Genomic DNA, 16,910 nt, shown 5'->3' with positions numbered 1-16,910 from the left:
TTCACAACTAAGGTACGTGGAGTTTATCCTAAAACTACATAAGGTTGTTGAAACACTTACATATGATTTAAAGTTTATCAAGCATGAAATTAAAAAGGGGTTTTGGAATCTATGTTTTAAATTATGCATCCTGAATGTTTCAATGCTATTATTGTTTTGGCCTTGAGGCCTTTCCCCTTAAATTGATTTGTACTCATATGTATATGTATGAAATTGAGTTTTTAAGATTGATTGAGAACATAATTACGAAGTCCCTCTCTTGTGATGAATTGAAGTTTATGATCTTATCGGGAATGATTTGAAATGCATGTTTTATGATATGAAAGTGGCTTTCTTAATATCATAGTATTTGAACATGATTTAGAGATAATGAGAGGGAGTTTTCTTGATATAATTATATCCTTGTTTTAGAGAGAAAGAATTTCATATGATTTGAGTAAATTGACATGACCACCTTCTATTATTAAAATGTTGAAAAAGAGAGGGTTTCTTGCATGTGTTTACATGAGTTCTTTGAATTAATTTATTGATGTGGTGTTCCCAAATGCTATGTTTTGAAAGTGTAGATTATATTATGCTATTAATAGCTTAGATATGCAACTTACAAGCCAATGGTGTGACGATACCATATAAATGTATGCCATAATAGAGCTAGAGTTTTCAGAGTTTAATTTCAGAGAATGCATGTTTTAAAGAGTTAAAAATAGGCTTAACGATGGTTAGGCGGTTACTCGAAGAAGGAACGAGTCAATTGACTCATTGCCCAAAAGCGTGATTTACCGACACGAGTTTATGACACTCAAAAGGGAAATTGTAGGCTGGCAACGGGTCTGTGGCATAGTAGAGAAACAAAGACTCCAACCCTTGTAGAAAACTCGGGTTGGGGGCTTGGCTGTCGAGTTAAGGGCAGATTCCATATAGCCTATGGAATTTTAGAGTTGTAGGGTATACCACCTAGTGCAGAAGTAAAATAAAGAGCATGTCATAGAGTTTGAATGATTTTTCATAGTCTTTTAAAAATACCCATGTGTTTTCATATCATATGTTATATTTATGAACTATTTTTGAACTGCTCTCAACTATGTTGAATAAAAATTATTATTTTGGATTTGCTCTACGTAGCAGTACAATTGTATTGACCCCTATCTTTCAGTCACTGAGGCTTAGTCTAGAGGTCCTGTTAAGACGTAGAGTTTTCAGACAGAAGTGAAGCATTCAGTGGTGAGCCTTCTTTATTTTGGAAGGCCTATGTCTTTCAGACTTTGTCATTTATCTTTTGTTTAGGTTCACTGGGGCCCTTATATTAATTTCAGACAGTTGTTATTTTTGTATGTAGTAGAGATTTTGCAGACTGATTCAATTATTGTCTAGATGTTGTTGGATTTCTTTTTTTTATTGTCAAATTGAACTCAAAGTATGACCATGGTTCCGTTATGATTTATTTTCCGCATCTTTTCTTTATTTCTTAAATGTTATGCATGATTACTAGACAGAGAAAGGCATTCGGGCCTTCATTATTTGGGATGCTCGTTACGTCCAGGGCTCCGGTTTGGGTCTTGACAAACTTGGTATCATAGTACAGTTCATGATCCCAGAGTGTCTGCAAGATTGCATCAGTTAGGGTTTTATTTATGAGTGTGTAGCACGCCACACTTATAAGTTAGAGTCTATAAGGCATTTAGAAATATCTCTCTTTCTTCATGATCTGGTTTATGCTATGGAGTCAGAATATTCCTTCTTCATACTTTAGTTCTTACTATGGTATTGCCCATATGAAAGTAAAGGTATCCCATTCTTTCCTTACTCTAACATTCTTAGATATGTCTCATTGTTGAGGTGATTCAAGTGCATAAGCTTAGAATCTAAATGACGAGGTTTTTCTGATTTAGTTATATATGATTATGAAATTTTGCGAGGACTTAAGAGGAGTTCGTTAGTGCTTCAAGGTGTATTGATTCTAGTGTAAAATTTGATTTTGATGAAATTGTATTTTTCAGCCTGAGGTATTAAGTGTATTTAGTCCCTTTCAAAATTTATGTTGTGGATGTCAAGCATAAGGGTAATGATGTGTAGCAGAATGTTGGAATTGTATTTCCACCCGAGTAGTAGTATAAATTAAAGTGTTAATGTCATGGCCTATTGGTAGTGAGATTAAACCAAGAAGTTGGTGATATGAAGTCACAAGATTAGAAGTCAGAATGAGGGGGACTTTTGTTTTGTGTAAATAGATATTTTTAGTTGTATAACTGTCGAATGAGGGATGATTTGTCATTTTATATTGATAGACTAATGTGGTAGTAATATTTGTAGATTGCGAGGTATGAGATAGAGGAAGTGTTTGGTTGTGATTATTATCTATTCAAAATAGGGAAAGAGTCCAAAGTGGATAGTTATGGTGGTTACAAAAATCCCTTATAGGCTGTGAATGAAGATGGTTAGATTGGCCAATAAGTTATGATTATAGACTCATTGTTGTTTGTCGAATTTAAAGGTAGTCTAAATGTATGCTTGGGTAACTAAGTATTATGTGAGAAAGTAGAATATGTGGATAAGATCGTAGTGGATTATAGTATAAGATTAAGGTTGACCATGTCTATTATGTGACTTTACCCCCTTGACCTTTATTTCTTTAATGATTGTAACCTAGTATTTCATGTGAGAAGGTATGTAGTGGATTTTAAGTTATAACAGTGATGTCATGGAGGGATTGTGATTGTAGGCAGTAGTTAAATGAAATGAGTATTTTGAGTTGATTTCCCAATTTGATGGACTAGTACATTATGTTTCATTCTTCATTGGTGAGAGATGATTGATGCTAGACTATAGGCTTGAATTTTAGATATAAAATATGATTGTAAGAATGGTAGCTTAAGGTTAATGATGTATGTTTTGTGTTAATTAATTAGTAGGCTTGATGTGATTTGTGAAAGAAGCCTAGGTTGATAATTGATGAAAAGTTTAAGTGGTAATTGTGAGGTATATGTGTATATGAGGACTAGTGTTAAATGGTGAATTGTGGGTGAGTCATTAAGTGGATAAGGGCATAAGTATATAAGAATGAGTTGCACCCCTTGGTAGTATGGCGTTAGGTAAGATTTTATGATATAAGTTATGTGATTAACGATTTAATGTTATAAGGTTAAGTAGTGGAGAGTGTATTTTATGTGATAAGGAGTGAGGTTGTGCATGCTCATGGGACTGTGAGTTGTAAGTTGATGATGATGTAGGATAGCAAAAATTAAGAGTACCAGTCTTGGAAAGCAATGCCTTTAGAGTATACTTAAAAAAACGGAAGGTATAACATTTATGTGTATAAGTGTTTTGCGTACCTAGTTTATGTTTTTGAAATTGTGGTATGGAGAAGTTTGGGGAGTTGTTGTATAACGTTATTTAGAGTTAAATTGAGAAAATATGAGTGGACAATATGTGCCTTTGGTATAGTTTTACAAATTTTGTTAAGATGCAAGTTGTGTGATTAGTGGTATAATGCTAAGTATTCTAAGGAGTTAAAGATGAAGTGTTGTGTGCCTAGAAGAGTGGTTGTCTATGCCCATGATAACAAAAGCCATAAATAGATGATCTGAGGTTTGGAGGATGTTAGGATTAGCGTATCTGAGGGGGGATGTTCTAGAATGAATTTAGTGTCCTTGTAAAAAAATCTATGGAGGAGAGTTTGTGTTCATGTGTATGTTGGTACACCTTTGTGATTAGGTATGTGGATATAAGGAGGCATAGAACTTCAATTAGTCTCCTTGTTCCTCGAATGGTTGGCGTATCTCATTTACATGAGTATGGGTTGTAGGGTGATGGATGTAGAGGCTAGCGAAAGTAAGAGTATTATTTTCGAAAAACAAGACCTACAGAGTATAGTTTATTCGGGAGAGATTAGCGGTAATGTGTATGGTGGTATATCTCTTGTGTTGAGAGTTTTGGATATATATTTGATGAGAGGTTATGTCTGTAAGTCTAGGATTATGACTTTGATCTAAGGGGGAGATGATGAGTTAAAGTAGTTCTCAAATCTTCTTATGGTGTCAAGTTTCAAGTAAGATTCATGATAAATCTATTACAATTCAAGTAAACTCCTCCTACTCATTTTACGAGGTCACTCTGCTAATGCCTTACGTTATGTATCCAAGTCCTACATATGTCTAAGATTTGAGTACTCTATGTAACTCATGACATGTCCCAACTTCCAAACTAGCAGAAATAATGTCCCTTGATGATCCAGTATTCTAAGTATCCAAGCTCTATATTATGTTGCTCATGAACAACAAATTTGTTTCCCAAAATCATGATTGGTTCTAAGGAACTATGTTTTGTATTTTAATGATTCATTCTATGTTGGGATTAGCCAAAGTGATAAAGTAGCGTGAACTCATGACTATTTCAGTTCTGAAAATGAGAAGCGATAGCTTCGAGTAGAAGTCCTTGCCTAAATCGTTGATTTCATGAATTCCACACTCATGTTATAAGACTCATATGTAAGCTCTCATGTTTCTCACTGTGGTTACCCTAAGAACTCATGCTATGTTGATTTTATGCCAGAACGACTCTTCACTTGTGATCCAAACACTTGATAGATGAAACACTCTGTGATTGTACCATATCTTCAACTCATGTCCCACCTTGAGTATGGAGATAAGTATATGTTATAACAGAATAGTGTTACTTTCTTTCATGTGCTCTTGCTCAGGTCCTTTAATGACCCTTTGTATGCTAGTATGGCGGTGGTTGTGGAAGCGTAGAAATGTTTTAGGTGGGGGAGTAGATGTTGTTGTAGGTGAAAATTTTGATGTGATTTCTTGAGCTAAGGTTAGAAGAGCAGGGGAAGGAAGGAGATGAGCATTCTTTACGTGAAATAATTAGGAGGGAAGTATATGGTGAGAATCTTGGTGAAAATGATTGAATTTGCAGGTCTTAGTGGAGATGTCCATAAAGTAGGGTGTGGTAGCGGTAGGCTGAAATTTTATTATTGATGAAAACACAAACTAATGTGCCATGCGGTTAGTATTCTTTGAATTAATACTTGAGGTTGTTGGATTATAGTGATGAGGTAAGATGATTTCTTAATGTGATGTAGAGTACAGGGTCCCTAGTTTAAATTAGCACCTCTTTCCTCCGAGTTAGGCTTCAACATAGAAGTATTATATGATGGGATACAAATTCTTATGGCTAGATGTGTTACGAAAGAATTGTAAGTTGGACATGATGAAGTATGTTGATTAATGTTAGGGTATAGACAAGTAATGTTGCTAAGTTTAAGTCTTTTCGTTGTAGCTTAGAAGATAGAGAATGCTAATATTTTTATGTTCTGCGAGAAGTTTATCTCATCTCTTGTACCAATCTTAATCAGGCTGAGGACTCTTAGGAAAAGTTATGTCTTACAATGCTTTGATCATGTGCCATAAAACACATGCCAAGATCATGTCGACGTCAAGTTTCATTATCTCATGTTTCGTGCTCACCCATTTCCCTAGGGGTTATCATGAAGATCGTGTGGTGCCTTTGCATATTTTTTTTGTTGAGGAAAAATGTTCAAATAAATATTATGTTATTTATTCTACACTTTTAGAGCTTCAAGAAATCCCTACCCATCATTCGAGGACGAATGATCCCAAGGGGAAGATAATGTAATACCCCGTACTTTCGGGCTAGAATTTAGACCGTCGTTCCTATGCGTATAAACCAAAATAAATGATTCTTTGTTAATATATGTGTGTTTATCAATCTTATAGTATGGGAATACCTTTTAATATGAATTGAGGTCAAGAAAAATCCCCAAACTCAAAGATGAGTTGAAATAATTTCAATCGATTAAGTCTTAGTGGACGTTTTAAGTTGAGTCAAATTCCATCAACCATAACTTTTTGTATATATAGAATTAGAGATCCTACTATATATCAAATGAAAGGTCTTCGAAGTAGCTTTCCAACAATTCCAATTTTGCCTAAATTCGATAACCGAACGAAAAGTTATGACTTTGCAAAGTAGAGTGCGTCACCTAATAAATCGCCTAAGTCTACTGGAATGGTTATGCCATAAGTTAAGCGCCATCCAACCTAGATTAGGCAATGGGTTAGGCACCGCCCAGCCTAACTTAGGTGATGGGCAATGCACCGCCCAGCCTATCTTAGGCGATGGGCAATGCGGCGCATACCTTATGGGCCAACGACGTAAATTCATCATTTTAAAGTCATTTTAAGGGAAACTAAGTCCTTTCACATCCCAAAACCTTCTCCAATTATCCTTAAATGAATTTAGGCTTTTTAGTAACTTCTAAACTCTCCTATGATCCCTAGTTCATCCTTCATGAACATAAGAGGAAGAAATAACTAGGGTTTGAGCAATCAAGCTTAAAGGTCCAATCTTTTCGAAACTTCTTCAAGAATTCTTCGCAACTAAGGTACGCGAGGTTTATCCTAAAACTACATAGGCTTGTCGAAACACTTGAATATGATTTAAAGTTTATCAAGCATGAAATTATAAAGGGTTTTTGGAATCTATGTTTTAAATTATGCATCCTGAATGTTTCAATGCTATTATTGTTTTGGCTTTGAGGCCTTTCCCCTTAAACTTATTTATACTCATATGTATATGTATGAAATTGAGTTTTGAAGATTGATTGAGAGCATAATTATGAAGTCCCTCTCTTGTGATGAATTGAAGTTTATGATATTATCGAGAATGATTTGAAATGCATGTTTTATGATTTGAAAGTGGCTTTCTTAATATCATAGTAGTTGAACATGATTTAGAGATGATCAGAAGGAGTTTTCTTGATATAACTATATCCTTGTTTTAAAGAGAAAGAATTTCTTATGATTTGAGTAAATTGACATAACCACCTTATGTTATTGAAATATTAAAAAAGAGAGGGTTTCTTGCATGTGTTTACATGAGTTCTTTGAATTGATTTATTGATATGGTGGTCCCAAATCTTGTGTTTTGAAAGAGGAGATTATATTATGCTATTAATGGCTTTGATATGCGACTTCCCAGTCAATGGTGTGATGATACCATATAAATGTATGCCATAACAGAGCTAGAGTTTTCAGAGTTTAATTTCAGAGAATGCATGTTTTAAAGAGTTAAAAATAGGCTTAAAGAGGGTTAGTGTAAGACCTCGCAAAAGTTTCCTCATAGTCTGAGCCTTAGAGCGTGTCAAGTGAATTGTAATTCCGGCCCTAAAAGATTAAGAAGTGATTTTCCAAGTGATTAGTGTATTAACTTTGATTGAATTTTCCCAAAAAATGACTTTCTATCGTGTGGGAAATTGAATTGTCTTTCCAACAGTACTAATTTCTTCCAAATAAGGTATCGGAGTGAGAAGTAATGGCCGTTTTACTAGAAGCTGTTGGACCCGCCCAGATGCGACGGGCAGGTTGATGGATCGTCGAGCTTGCGATGGACCATCGCCCAGGCCATTGCAACCAAGGCAGTAACTTTCTCTTCTAGCCCAAGTACGACGGCCAAGATGACGGAACATCAAGCTAGCGATGGACCATCGCTAAGACCACCGTAACTGAGGCATTGTGGCCTTTTTCTAACCAACAAGCGACGGATGATCCGATGGGCCATCAAGCTAGCGACGGACCGTCACTCCAATCATCACAAATCCCATTCATTATTTTTAAGTTGTTTTTAAAGAACTTTTGGTTTTTCCCCCTATTAACACTTAGATATATGGAAAATGAAGCATATGACTTCATTATCTCCCAAAACATCTAAAGGCTAGTGTTTCTTCCTCAAGAACAAACCCAAAACCCTTCTCCAAGAAATTCAAGAACTCACCATATATTCTATAAATTGAGTTGAGATTCGAGTTCCCCAAGTCCAAGGCTTTAACAACCCTCTCTCAAAGAGTAACAAGAAGAGTTTCAAGCAAGCTTGTTCATCTAGTTTCACAATCTAAGGTATGTGGGGTTTGAACAAGGACAATTCTTTCGTCCTTGTGCCCAAAACTTATTTTAAATTACAAAGATATATGACTTTATGAGTTATCCAATGAATTTGAAGTATGGGTTCATACCCAATATTACTATGCATGAAATTTTGAGATTTGCCAATGTTCTAGAAATTGAAGTACATGAGTATGTTGAGACTTTAAGACAAATTGCTGAATATTCCATTTTCATATATGATTTGTGTATCCTTATGACACCTAGTATGCATTTTGATGAGTCTTCACTTGAGATTTGATTATGGATCATTAAACCCTACTTGAGATTTCCATTTTTATGAACTTTTGTGCTATAAGCACCCATGATTTGAGTATTTTGAGATCATTGAGAAAGTTTTGACCTTAATGGTCATAGTAGCTTTGAAACCCACTTTACCAAATGAGATTACAGATTTTATAGTTGGGTTCTAATGAACCATGAGATTATTTTAAAGTGGATTTCCCTAAGATGAGCATAGCTAACTAAAGGGAGTAGTATTTAGCATCGAGTTGGGTAAGTTACTACAGTTTCATACCCCAGAACTATGTACCACCGTAGGATTGATATTTGTGGGCCCGAGGCCGAGATAAGTGATCACTGAGTTAAGGTTATACTCCCAGGAAAAAGTATGACGCCTCTCCCCAACGTGAGGTTTCTTCCTTAGGAAGACAAGACGTTGGACTCCATGTAGCTCGCATGGTTTATGTCGATTAAGAGAACCTCCCTAAATCTTTGAGATAAGTGATTTTCCTAATAGTAAAGTTTGCAGATTAGCTTCGTAAAGTGTTTTCCCTTGAGATGAGATGTTTTCCTTAAGAGAAGTTATTTTTCCCTACTAGTAAACAACTTATGAGTATTTTTCCCTATTAGTAAGATTTTCGAAATAGTTTTTTGAAGTAAAATTTTCCCAAGAAAAAAGTAGTTTTCTCTACTAGTAAGAGTTATATAATTCTGAGTTCCAAGTGTCTTGAGTTTGAAAGAGTTTTAAGTTTTTGAGTATCAAAGAAGTTTTACTCTCCATGAGATATATGCATGAGTTGAAAGTATTGTTTAAAGCTTTCTTTAGTCTTCGACTAATGAAAATGAGAGGAGAGTATAGATTTTAATGATAAAGTATAATGACTCACGAGATTTGTGTTACATGCTTCATCCTACATGATTTATGAGATTTACATTTTAGACTTATTCAAGTTATGTGAGTCATTCCTAATTGTATGCACGATTTGATTAAAGAGTAATGATAATGTTTATTTAAATGCATACACCCCCATATACTCAGTACATTCCCAAGTGCTGATCAACATATACGTCTATGTGCTACATTGTCTTATAATGTAGGTTCAGGTGCTCAATCCCAGCCTCGTCAGTGATTTTTGAGTACCTTTGGCTACATCTCCACAGTGGTGAGTTCTTATGGTTTGAGGACCTATCTTCAGACCTTTCAGTATTTTAGTAGATATATTGTTGCTTTCATTTCAGTTTGAGTCAGTTGGGGACCTGTCCCAATGGCTCTCTAGTTCATGAAGTAGTAGAGGCTTTGTCAGACTAGTTATCAGATTGTTAGTATGTTGATATTTCCTGTATTGTGTCCGTTTGACCGAGTATTTTCTTTGAATTTCCTATCATTTAATGTGACAGTACCAACGTTTTGTTTATTTCATCTCAAAATAAGTTATTATATGTAGTAACAGGCTCAAAGGGTTAGTTTGGGGAAACTTGTAGCCTTAAGCACCGTGTGATACTCCGAGATAGGATTTTGGGGCGTTACAATTAGGTGGTTAGCCGAAGAAGGAACGAGTCAATTGACTCATTTCCCAAAACCGTTATTTGCCAAAATGGGTTTATGACACCTGAAAGGGAAATTAGCTCCCGACAACCCTGTGATGTAGTAGAGAAACAAAGACTCCAGCCCTTGCGGCAAAATTGGGTTGGGGGCTTAGCAGCCGAGTTAAGGGAAGATTCCATATAGCCTGTGGAATTCTAGAGTTATAGGATATACCACCTAGCGTAGAAGTAAAATAAAGAGCATGTCATAGAGTTCGGATGATTTTTCAAAGTCTTTTAAAAATGTCCATGTGTTTTCATATCATATGTTATATTTATGAAATATTTTTGAACTGCACTCACCTATGTTGAGTAAAAATTATTATTTTGGATTTGCTTTGCGTACCAGTACAATTGTATTGACCCCTTACCTTTCAGGGTCTGAGGCTCAGTCTAGAGGTCCTACTAAGCCGTAGAGTTTTCAGACAGAAGTGAAGTGTGCAGTGGTGATCCTTCTTTATTCTAAAAGGCCTATGTCTTTTAATATTTGTCATTTATTTTGGTTTAGGTCTACTGGGGGCCTTGTCCCAGTTTCAGACAGTTATTATTTTCGTATGTAGTAGAGATTTTGCAGACTGATTTAGTTGTTGTCTAGATATTGTTGGATTTCTTTCTTTATTGTCAAATTGAACTCAGAGTATGACCATGGTTTCGTCATGATTTATTTTCTACATCTTTTATTTATTGCATAAATGTTATGTATGATTACCAGATAGAGAAGAGCGTCTGGGCCTTCGTGGTTTGGGATACTCGTTAAGGCCAGGGCCAGGGCCCCGGCTTGGGTCGTGACAAATTCGTAAGAGCTTCATGGAGGAAATTTATCATAAACATGTATACTAACAACTTAAAATATGAAAAAAAAATGGATTCTTGGACTCCATGGATGAAAGGGACCATGAATGAACATCACACATACCTTAACGACTGATTTTTAGAAGGATTCTTGGATTGGAAACTTGAATTCCTTGATTTCTTGTGAAAAGGGATTGAATCTTGTTCTTGGGAATAGATGAGGGTTTTTGAATTGTGTACTAATTACTTAGGGTTAAGAGAGAGGAGTTAATGTGTTTAATACTTCATCAAAATGTTTTGAAGCAATTAGGGATGGTTTAGGGATGTGAAATGCCTTCAACACCCTTGATTTAAGTCAAAATGGAGTGTTTTTGGCACTAGGCAATGACCTAGGCAATGCCCAATCAATTGCCCAAGCCAAGGTGGGTGATGCCTTGCCAATCACCTAGCCCTGGGCTGGAAGACGCATGGCTAATTTTCTAGCCCTTGGTTGGGTGATGCCTAGCCAATCGCACACCCATTCCAGTAGCCTTAGGTGATTGTTAGGCGATGCACACCCCTTTGCATGACCATAAATTTTTGTTCGGTTATCGGATTAAGGCAAAATTGATATCGTATCTAATTTGATTATCTACAATTTGTGGGTCTTAAACTTCCAAATTCCATACATATATATAAAGTTATATTCGTTCAAAGCTGACCCTTGTGGAATCGAACACCAAAATTTGACCAAATCAAAGTCTCTTAGGTCACTTTGCTCTGACTCTTATGAACATCTTTACCACCTCATAATCTCTCTTCACACTAGTTTAATGATCATGAAACATGGATTCAAGTATGAATCACGGGACTAGAGTTTACACACGTAGGAATGAAGGTCCGATTTCTAGCTCAGAAACGTATGAGGTGTTACAATTTTTTTTGTAATTTTTGTTCCATTTTGACCCAATGACATCAACAAAAATAACAAGTTGTACATTTTATATATGTCATAGAATAAGAAATCTATGCCGAATACCGACTTTACAAATATGATAATTTCATAAATGAAGAAAACCTACGAAAAATATCAAGATAATTTAATAAATTAACAAATGACAATAAAATTTCATAGATACATAAATTCATGCAAACAATACACTTACTATGAATTAACATCATCTTAATCGACACAATGTATTTAACACAAAAATCAATATAATCTTGACAATAATTTTCATGGAGGTAATAGGACTCGTACGTAGTTTAGGGATAAAATAATACAAAAAATTATGTTTAGAAAGGTAGTAGGATATCCACACAGTTTAGGTGTGTAATTGATAGTTTAACCATGGTTTAGAGGGTTATTATTTTTTGTGTACTTGAAAAACTATAATAGTCTATAATTTTTTGAAAGCAATACCTCTTAGGTCTGCCAGGAGAAGGAACTCATATCTTTTAGCACATTTACCCAAATTATCCAATCTTCAATGTGCTTTTATACTTCATTTACCAAAAAGTTATACATGATTTTCCTCTCTCCTAATGTGTTTGAGAATGCCATTGTTGAGATTCAGTTGATATCTGTGGCTTCTATGATGACCCTAAAAGGATGATGTCAAATGTTCTCATCCTCACTAAGCTTGATAGTAAGCGGATAGTTTATCTCCATATTTACTTCTTGGTATCCCATCAATTTAGCTACCTTTTTCCCTCTTTTAAGCTCCACAATTTTGATCCAAGCCTAGATGTGAGTTTCACGTTACTTGAGTATCCGAAAAAACCATTTTCCTTAATCATATCTAATATTTCTCCAAAAGCAGCGTCTCAGTCTGTATTACACACCAAAAATACAAGTTAATATTTGAACCATTCTTCAAGTTCATTCAAAATCAAACATCATGATTTGGTAGTTTGACAAGTGATATTAGAAAGATATTAAGGCCACAAATAACTCCTAGCTTATAGACAAGTCAAAATATCCTTTACTGATTGAATTCTTGTGGAGAATATCACTATAGTAAACTAAAAGAGCATAACTTTTTGATTATTAAGATTTTTTGAGATCAAGACCCACCAAAATATATATTATTGAATTATCTTTCAAACTCCACCAGTTATGGGCAATTTACTGAAGTATTGTCAAAGCTATTGGTGATAATGATGCTAACGACTCATTGTCATCGGGACACTATGAGTCATTAGGTGACTTGTTGTCACTGCAGTGGAGACCAAAATTTGGGTCCTTTGTCTCTGACTCAGGTTATGACTTGTAGCCAGATCCTACGAATCATAGGCTAAGCCATCGGGATTGCTTCTAGGAGTTTTCCAGATGATTTTTGAGGGGTTGTTTGGTCCTTTTCTCCATTTTAACACTAAAACTACACCATTTAATTTTTCCAAGGGATGAATCGTTATTATAAACTCCTAAGTCCCCCATTCGTGAAAATTCATTCAATAATTAGAAAATTTAGAGAGAAAGGGGTGATTTTCCCCTCCAAGCAAGAAATAGGGATTTTCAACTTCTGACTTCAAATTCAAAGATTTCTTTATGATTTTAAACCTCAGGTAAGTGGAATTTCATCAATGGGTTTCCTTTCGCCCATTGAGTCTCAAAAGATTACTGAATTCCCCAAGTTTAATTCACTCTTTAAGGTTAGGATCTCCATAGGAAGTGTGAATGTCTTAAGTTTTCAGTTTATTTCTTTAATTAAACCATGGATATATATTTTCTGATAAATTTGAGCTTCTTAAAATACTCAGAATAATAAAATCTCATTATATTGATAAATTCTTGATTTTTGGGCTTGAGTTATGAAATTCCTTATTACGTTCAGATTTAAATATTACCTCCATGATTAGTTGCATTCTTCAGAGATGGTGGGTTATGAACACCCGATGACCAAGGATTTCATGCATAGACATATAAATGCTATATTCTCCAACTTACATGCTATTGAATATATTTAGATTATGCATTAATTATTGATTTTAGAATATTATTATTATTGAGCATTTTCAGTTATTAGTGTCATTTAGTTGGAAATAGTACTTAGCATTGAGCGAATGCAGGGATGGAGGCTCACCCATTGGTTAGGTTGAGACCTTTAGTAAAAGTCCCTAAGTTCCAAAACTAAGGTGCCACCAAAGGTTCTAATTGGTCATCTACCAGACCAATAATGATACCTTAGTTATTTCGAACATCAGTTTAGTGGATCTACGTCAGTTAGCGTTCGTACCCTTGGCATTGTACGGAATACCCATCCAATTAGGGTTATAGGTTAGAACCCGATTAGCTCAGATTGGGGTATGTCGATTAATGGTAGATCCCACAGTCCAAAGTTCATTGTTCAGGTTTAGATTCTCACACGACCTTGTATTTAGTTGTTCAGCTTATCATACAGTCCATGTTTATTACTTGGTCTTGCATCAGTTTACCATATCACATGTATCATGTTCAACCTATATCAGTTATTTCCTATCTCACCTTCTCTCTATATTTAAAGTACTGATTGCATACTTTCTTTGCACTATATTGTCTTATAATTAGGTTCTGATGCTCAACATCCAGATTGCACCTAGTATAATTCCACACCATTTTAGTTGCAGTGATTAGTGAGTCCGTATTATCTCATTATTTTCTTCAGTAGTCTTAGTGTTTGCTAGGCTATGTTTTAGCTTGGGTCACTTGTGTCTTTGAGCACTGCGTTACGAATTGGGGGAAATCTCAGGTAGTGACAAACTTGGTGTCAGAGTATCAGGTTTAAAGTTTTCTAGGGTGTCTAAAAGCTGCGTTAGGCATTAAGTAGAGTCTTATTCATGAATGTGAAGCGTGCCACACTCATGTGTTAGAGGATATAAAATGTCTTAGGAAAAGTTTCACTACTTTCATAATTCATGTTGTGCAATAGAGTGTGAGCTCTTTTAAAATTCTTTTTCTAACTCATTCTCTACAAGTTTATAGAAAATGCCTCCCAAGAGAACTAACGAAAGGAGGAATAGGAATTAGTAAGCACTGCCATTAGCTCCAGCAAACCCTCTAAATGAACAAGTGACCTATGATGAGTTTAGGGATTCTTTCAACACATTACCCCAGTCTATGAACACCCAAAATAACTAATAGGTTGTTGCACTAGCCTACCCTATTTTGAATATGGAAACAACTAGAGTTTGAGACTTCACCTGAATATATCGTTTAGTATTATTTGGGTCTAAGTCTGAAGAGGATCCGCAAGAGTTCTTGGATAGTATTTAGAAAGTTACTAAAATAATGGATGTAACTTTAACTAAAAGTGCTAATTTGGCTGATTATCAATTGTAAGGAGTGGCTCTCATATGGTTCAAGCAATAGAAGGATGATATAGGTACAAATGTAGGATCAGTAGAATAGGATGAGTTTGCTCCTACATTTCTGGATAGATTCTTCCCAGTTGAGTTAAGGAAAGACAAGGTGCAGGAATTCAAAAACCTAAAGTAGGGAAACATAACTGTAGAAGAGTATTCACTTAAGTTTACTCAATTGGCAGGGTGTGCTCCTTCTAGAGTTTTTGACACTAGGGCCCAAATGAGCAAATTTGTGTTGGGTGCTTTTGACAATGTGATCAAATCATGTAGAACGACTCTAGACGTATCTATATTAAATGTCCATGCTCAACAGATTGAAGAGAAGAAAATTAAGGAAAAGTAAAGAAAGAGTAAAAATTCAAAACTAGAAGCTTTAATTTTTTCTCAACAGAGGTCATACGGTGGTAATCATTCTCAGTTCCTCCATAAATATTTAGCTTTATCCCCATCTTCTGATAGTGATCCAGTACCCAAGTTTAGGTAGGATACTCGAGATAGAGATCCAGGCTCTAAGTCCCAGGTTAGTGTGAATAGTTTTTATACTAACCTAGTTTGTAAGAAATGTGGTAGGAACCACAAGGATGAGTGTATGGTGGGCAGTGATGCTCTTTTTTAGTGTGAAAAGTCAGTCCATTAGGGAAATGTCCAATGCTTCACACAAAGGTAAGAATGTTCGTTATCAAGGTCAATCTATCTCTTCAGTAGCTCTAGCAGGTCGATCGACTCAGCAGGGTGCCACATCTAGTGCAGTTGATGGACATTTTTAGAATAGATTCTATGCCTTTTAGACTCAATAGGATTAGGAGGGTTCTTGTAACACTATGCATTTTTGGGTTAGACTTTGAACCTTTGTGACTACGTGTGTAAAATCTAATCCCAAGATTTGTATTGGAATACATGTTTAATGATCTTTATACTAGTGCGTGAAGTATTTATGAGGTGAAAAAAATTCATAGAAATCACTTAGAGAAAAGTTGAGCTAAGAGCCTTTGATTCGGCTAAGTTTTGGTATTTGATTCAACAAGGATCAACTTGAATGTGTATAACTTTTTATACATGTGGAATTTTCTTCCCAAGACCCACCAAATGATATATAATTGATTTAGATTTCCAATGATACCAATTTTACCTTAATCTGATACCCGAGAAAAATGTTATGACCTTTTTTGTGAGAGACAATAAGGTGTTGCGATAGCCCCACGCCGCGAGGGTTATTCCACCCGACTAGGAATCGCATCATGAGGCCTAGTCCACTAGACTAGGGGTCACTCCACGAGGGCCATTCCCATGGGAAAAAAAGGCTGATGGGTAATTTAGTCCTTTCCCCTCAACCCCAATTGTCCAAACATAATTTATAACAAAAAAGGGGCACTATTTGGACATCATCCTCAAAACAACTCACATAAAAACCCTCCCCTTTCCCAAGAACAATAATCTAAGATTTTCTCTCAAGAACATACGTATTCAAGTTCCAATTTCAAGTTTCTTCAAGAATTCATTCAATTAAGGTATATGCATGTTCATCTATGGGTCCCTTTCACCCATGGAGCCCAAAAACATCTTCTTTGATTAAAATATAAGTTTTTTCTTCATTATGAAGTTGCATGTGTTCAAGATGATTTTAATTCATGTTTTCCCTAGTAGTTTGACTCAATTCATGTCCTAGTATAATTCCATGGAAATTTAGTTTATCTTATGTTTCAAGTTTTGATTTCCCATGTTGTATTCAATTGAATTTCATGTCATAATATTGATTTGTGAATTTTATTCATATAGTCATGTTCTTTTCTCTTGTTTTAAGACATTCCTATATTCAAGTTCACGCTTGTCACTTGTTTTGGAAAAACGTTTATGTTGTAGGTCTTTGAACCATGATCCCATACTAAAGTTTTAAGCTTTAATATGGTATTTTTATGATCATTCAGTGCTGGCAGGTTATGAACACTCAATATTTATGTGTTTTACATGATTTTATATTTTCGAGTAATAAGTCAATTGAGCCATGAATCTTGTTATTGTACCCAGTTA

Source organism: Capsicum annuum, chromosome 1 (assembly GCF_002878395.1).
Source record: "Capsicum annuum cultivar UCD-10X-F1 chromosome 1, UCD10Xv1.1, whole genome shotgun sequence".
In the NCBI taxonomy this organism is placed as follows: Eukaryota; Viridiplantae; Streptophyta; class Magnoliopsida; order Solanales; family Solanaceae; genus Capsicum; species Capsicum annuum.
Note: the sequence above shows the minus strand (reverse complement) of the source record.